The 6,576-nt window shown below is 32.5% G+C and overlaps 1 long non-coding RNA gene across 1 annotated transcript; it reads left to right on the forward strand.

Moving 5' to 3' along the window:
- The first annotated feature begins 1,040 nt into the window (after nt 1-1,040).
- On the forward strand, nt 1,041-6,359 carry LOC137223192 (uncharacterized). Its single transcript, XR_010942750.1, has 4 exons — nt 1,041-1,078; nt 3,999-4,031; nt 4,998-5,201; nt 6,274-6,359. It is a non-coding gene; the product is annotated as an uncharacterized lncRNA (long non-coding RNA).
- Nucleotides 6,360-6,576: the final 217 nt, after the last annotated feature.

Consider the following 6,576-nt stretch of genomic DNA (forward strand, 5'->3'; position numbering starts at 1 on the left):
CCATCTCTGCCAGAGTACTAGTTATGATACCTTAGACCTGTTATTACTGCTCAGTCTCTTTATCTGTAAAAGGGGGATGATGTTGATAATAGTACTTTGCTTTTGGAGTTGGTTGTTTTGAGGATTAAATGTTATAATACATACAAAGTGCTTAGATTTGTGCTTGAGCACTTAAAGTCCTCAAGAAATGTTAGCTGTTACTATTTTTCTGAATTCTCTTGAGAACTAATTCTAGAAAGAATAAAAGGAAAAGAAGGGACATTGATGCAATGCTACAATTTGGTTCATATAAAACTCTGCTGAAATAGAAATTGAATGCAAGTATGCAATATTTTTGAGGGCTCTTAAATAAATATGATAAAAAGCCTAAGTTTTATGCATGTACATTTAAAGTGATTCTTGAATTTTTTGAGGGCTCTAGTTTTTAGTCCTATGTTTGATGGTTGTACACCTTATGTTGTGTTAAGTGCATCTTTAATTGAAAAACAGAATATCGTGTTTCATAAGGTAACCAAGATGCTTTGATGCTTCCAAATATGGTGCATGAAACTCCAACCCTGCTCAATAAAATCAAAGAGCTGAAAGTAGAATCATGCAAAAGGTTTTAAACCCATACTTAACATTTTTAAGATTATTTATTTTCTTAAAATTACAACACTACCAAAAAACTTTCCAATAGATTATAACCAATACCAATAGGATGTTGAGAAAATAAATTTTTAATCATAGAAGTTAAAGAAAAAAAATTAAATAAGAGCACAGAGCAACATTACATGAAGTGACAAGCTTTGAATACACAAATCATACAAATTTGAAAAGAAACCACAAATATTTGCATTTGGTAGTCACTCAGCCAAAGTTTCAATGAAACGGTAAATGTCAATTATTCCCCAATTTCAACATATTGTGATAGTTGATGATTCAACAAATAACTGATCCCAGGGAGAGGCCCTCAAACCGCAGACTTCTTCATTCCATTCACTTCTGAGTATATAAAATAGCTGTGATATTCCAGGGCCAGTCACTTTCCATTTCTTATAACAGCATCCAAGAGAAGGAACTGACTGGGAAGTTTGAGGTAAGAGAGATCTTAAGTATCATTCATCTTAATATATCAAGATAAATTATATACCTTTATATAATATATATTATCTAGATAGATAGAGATATATACATGTATCCAGGAAACTGTCAAAATTAAAATTATTGAGACTGTCATGTAAAGGTTGCTTGAATTTGTAAACTTTAAGTAATTAAACAATCATTTGGGGTATACATATTTGATTTTTCTTAAAATCACCACCAAGCTATAGTAAGTGCATATTTTAGAAGGACCATAAATAAATCTTTGCAGGGCTGGAGTGCTGGTGGCACACTGAGACTGTAAACAAGAGTCTCAGTCTCATCAGTTTTAATTTTATGGGTTTAAGTCAGCAAATAAAGGGAACATGCACTACCAGATATTCTCTGAAGTATGAACAGGTGCCAATTTATTTGTAGCCTCCTGTTTTATCTTTAAAATTTGCTATATTTACATTCCATTCTATAATATATCATGTTGACTTTAACATAAAAATGACTTGGGTTTTCCTATAAATCCTTGAATGAAACTGATGCTCCAGGAAGATGCATCTAATTTATTCGGAGACATAGTATGTATTCCCCAGCATACGGCAATATACTGTTATGGGTACCCCAGCTTGAGAAGTAGAAAAATAAAAGGTCGTAGTTAGCAATTATGCTAGGTCCTGACTACAGGATATGGTCTGGAAGAGTCTCTGATATGGTTTATTTACCTCATTGCTTAAGGTGGTTTTAAATAATCCTTGAAATCAGTTTATAGTTTCCCTATTGTATATGTTCAGCTTGAATTCTACCCTCTCCAAAACTATTTCCTTGATTTATCTCTGTTTTATTCTATATGTTCTCAGTATTTTGTAATTTCTAGGTATAGTATTTATCACAACTTGCCTTACATTATAAAAGTATCTGTCTTTTCTTACTAGCTGCCAGAGGGCAGAAATTATGTCCCTGACAAGCACTTAGCACAATGCTTTGCACTTAGAAGTTATACTATGTGTGTGTATGTGTGTTTGTGAAATGTATGTGTGTGTGTGTGTGTGTGTGTGTGTGTGTAAAACTTTTACTCTTAGTTACCTATACTGCCCATCTTCCTATAGAATTCTGAACTTGACTGGAATTTTAAATTCCTGTCTTGTCACAATAGTAACATCATCTGGTATTTTTTTTAAACCCATTTTGAATTTTGATTAATATGACAAAAAGTAAAGACAAAGTTCAAAACTTGAGTACATTTTTTCTTTTACACTTTATTTTTCTGTCTCATAGATATTTAGAAAACATCAAGAGGTGGTGAAATCCTCCTAGAATCTCCATTAATCACCTCAAAGCCACCCTCAAATAATAATAATGATATGGGCAATTGGCATTTTCCTCAATGTAAAATTAATTAAATAATCTTTGTAATGTATTGACCTATAACAGTGTGCTTAGTAAGGTCCATGAAAGCAGGGACGTTCTCAACTGCCATCTATAACCAATACCTAGAATAGTGTTTGACAATCAGTCATCAAGAAATACTTTATGAATAAATAACTGAATAAATATGAGGGCAACGTGAAGAAAAGTCCCCTAGCCTAGCCCACTTTCCAATCTGATTGCCTTTCCCAGACCCCTCCTATGTTCTGCAGTGTTGCCTGCATCTACACCACGACAAAGAAGAGAACTAACAACTAATGATACCATCCTATAGGGAAAACTGCCCATTTGTGTTTGAAGTCAAATATTATATACATGTGTATTGTATTCATGACAAAATATTTTAAAATGCAAGTTTCTATGTTTTATTGTCTACTTCTCTATTATATAATATGATCATTAGTTAAATATTTAATTTAGCTAAGATTTCTCAAACATTTATTAGCAATTATAACTGACATAGTATAACAATGTGTATCAAAAGATAAGGAGCCTACAATAGATATTAAAGTAGAACAAAATGCTTTGGAAATGTCCTTTACCAAATATCAAAAATAGATCCCTTCGAACAGCATGGAATTTTGGGGGGGTGCCTGGGAAACAATGCAAATAATCTGTCACCTAAATTAATTTCATGGTCATTATTATATGGAATGTTTTTTTGAACTTATTGAGATCACTAAGTAACTGCTTATCCCCACACTAATAGTCTCTGTATAAACCAAGGCCATATTTCTTTCCAGAAGCTACTTATTACCGTGTACAGAGAAGTATTATTCTTAAATAATATGTGAATATATTTTTTAAAAGAATTGATGCAACATCAAAATTGCAAAATACATTTGATTCTACCTAAAAAATAATGTTCTCCAAATAGGTCGATGCCCTAAGATTGTTAAGTAACTGGTCCAAGGTCAAAGAGCTATTAATAACATAATTTGTACTACAACTAGATCTTCTGAATTTGTGTTAGCAAATAGGTCTTTCTATTACTCTGAGAAAACTTCTGAATATGATGAAAGTTCTCCTTCTGCTCACAGCCATCTTGGCAGTGACCATTGGTTTCCCAGTGAGTAGTTCTACATTCCAGAGTATTTATTGGTTTTTTTTTGGGGGGGGGGTAGTGTTTTCTTTGGTTCATGTTGATTCATGAATCTTAGAAATTTTTTTCTATTTTAAGCATGTCTAATATTTGGCTTTTTAACATTGTATTCTATACAATTTATAATTCATATACTGTTCAGTGTGTAGATTAATTCCACATAGCCTTGGTGCAGTGGTGGATTTGAGGCATTTAGAATAAATATTAACACTTTTCAGAAAAATAATTTCTACAATATTTTCTGGAAGCTCAAATTCTAGATTTAAAAAAAAAGGATACTATGAAACAATATTAGGTAGTGGATAGTCAAATTCTTTCTTTCATGCATATGTATATGTTTTTCAGTTTGTGTGTTTTATTAGCATGAGATGAATTAACTTCACTATTTGATCTTTAGGTCTCTCAAGACAAGGAAAGAGAAGAACGAAGTGTAAGTTACACTTTCTCTTTTTAACATGTAAGATTTCCATGTGAAATATCCATAAATGTGGTTAAAGATATTCCTTTATCCAAGCTTCTCAAACTCTAGAGAAATCCTTAAAGAGTTTGGGTATTAGACTCAACAGAGGTTAAGCCTTCGGGGATTTGACCCCTGCTTGTTAGAAAGAGAATTACCTCAGCATCTTAAAAAGTGGGACCAAATTGAAATTTGAATCACTTTATGATGAATTGGATTATAATATTTTTTACTAAAATTATCTAGCCTAATAAAGGTGCATAATCACTCATGCCTTCGCTCTGCTTTAACTCTACAAAACCCAGTCCAGAGAAGGTAATAATAACAATAATAATAATAACAAAAACTTGAGAATTAGGAAATATGGGCTTGCTTTGATGACCCCACCAGTGGCAATTCACTAAAGTCTTATTTTTGTCTAAACAGTTAATAAAAAAATGTTTAAGAAAATAAAATTTGAAACGGGAATGTCTTGTTTAGGAACTTGTTTACACTCAGATAAATCTTATTATCTGAAAAGAAGCATGATTTTGAGGCCAAAACTATAGAGTATTAAGAATACAGAAATTGATAGGAATATGGATGGAAGGTAGAGAGGGAAAGAGTGAAGGGAGAAAAGAAATAGGAGAGATTATGTCTAAAAGACTTTGGGTAAAGACCTTGTATAAATGCAAAGAGAGAAATCTGACATCTCCTCATCAAAACCCTCCCCTTGACCTTATATTTACAGAAGCAATTATCAGGAAAATTTGGCTATGAGTAGAAAGGTACAAGAACATTGTTATCTCTAAGTAATTTCCTAAAATTTTCTAAAATTATGCAAATTAATCAAATCCCTCTTCATAGTTTACACAGAAATGGTAAATGATTTCACAGATTCTATAACATCTACTTAAAAATTAAGACCTACGTGTTCTTTTAATTTCTTTCTCTCAACAGGTCAGTGGGAGTGATGAACTACCTTCACAGTTTTTTTGCCCCCTTACCAGTATCCATTTCACCCATATCCACAATTCCTATAACCATGGTGGGCCTATTTTTATCCTCCTATTCCAGTACCTGTGTCTGTCTCTACAACTACCCCTCTTAATGAGCATTAAACAAGAAAGAGAAGTCCCAGTGCAATTTAAGATGAAATAGTTGGTAAGTATACAGAGTACAAAGCATGTATTTTCTTTGTTTGTTTTTATTTTTGTTTTTTGGGTTTTTGGCCTGCAGGATCCTAGTTATCCCCTGCACTAGGAGCACAGAGTCTTAACCACTGGACTGCTAGGGAAGTCCCCAGCATGCGCTTTTTAACTTTGTTGTCTGTGGATCAGAATACATCATTCTATGAAAAAAAAAATGTTACAGGGTTTTCACTTAGCCCCATTGTTATAATTTATTTCAATCTTTTTTTCTGGTAGAAATTGTTACGGTCTCTACTCAGAGGTACAAATGTGTATACTTCCACGATCCAACCAACACAGCAGTTTAAATCCCTCACTTGCCGTGATATAATAGAAATAAACTCTTTCTTATTAAAACATTTTTACAAAATATTTTTAACATTTCTACTATCATCAACAATGGTGCTTATGTATATGTATAACTGATTCACTTTGTTATAAAGCAGAAACTAACACACCATTGTAAAACAATTATACTCCAATAAAGATGTTAAAAAAATAAAATAAAATAAAAACAATGGTGCATTTAAGGACTGAATCAGAGCACTAAAGAAGACAAAACTTTAACCAAAGTAAAGAACATAATTGATGAACTTGTGGATCTAGGGTCTAAGGTAGACTTCAACCTATTCCTTAGAAAATCATCCATTTTTCTAGTTAGTATTAAAACCCCAAACTTAACTTCTAATTATCACATTGAAATAAAATCCTAAAGGCTGAATGCTCCGTCTGAAATAGAGGTCCCTATCATCTCATCATCTCAAAAACACACTGATAATCTGTTAATTACCAATGAATTGAGGAAATGTAGACTATACTAAAGACTATATTAGGACCCAGAGGACAAAAACTTTCATCTAATACCAACCACTAAAGCCTCTGCTTTCTTTCCTGCATCTACTCAGTCTTCTTGAGCAGAAAGTCTCCCAGTCCTTGAACTAGATATACTTTTCAGGCAATATTTATAATTAAAAACAAAAAACTTACATGTTCACAAGCAAATAACCCATTGAGATTAATAACTTTATGCCTGTGATTTATTTCAGGTCACTGTAAAATTGAACGTGAGCCACTTCTTTGAAGAATCAATATTCTTGTTAAGCAAAGGAAAATAAATGTGATTGAAGTAGCATTCAGTGTTTTCTGGTTAATATCTTTTGCCGTCCTCTTTAGTAAACATGAAAGAGAAGATCTTGGTTTCCCAATTTCTAAATTTGCATTGCCAGTAGGAATACAATATAAATTTTAACAGATTTTAATATACACTTCCTGATGACTAACTATTCTAGGGTAAGTACTGGAATGGAAGTAACCAAAATCCACCAGCCCTGGAATTACCTTGACTGAAA

Source organism: Pseudorca crassidens, chromosome 4 (assembly GCF_039906515.1).
Source record: "Pseudorca crassidens isolate mPseCra1 chromosome 4, mPseCra1.hap1, whole genome shotgun sequence".
In the NCBI taxonomy this organism is placed as follows: Eukaryota; Metazoa; Chordata; class Mammalia; order Artiodactyla; family Delphinidae; genus Pseudorca; species Pseudorca crassidens.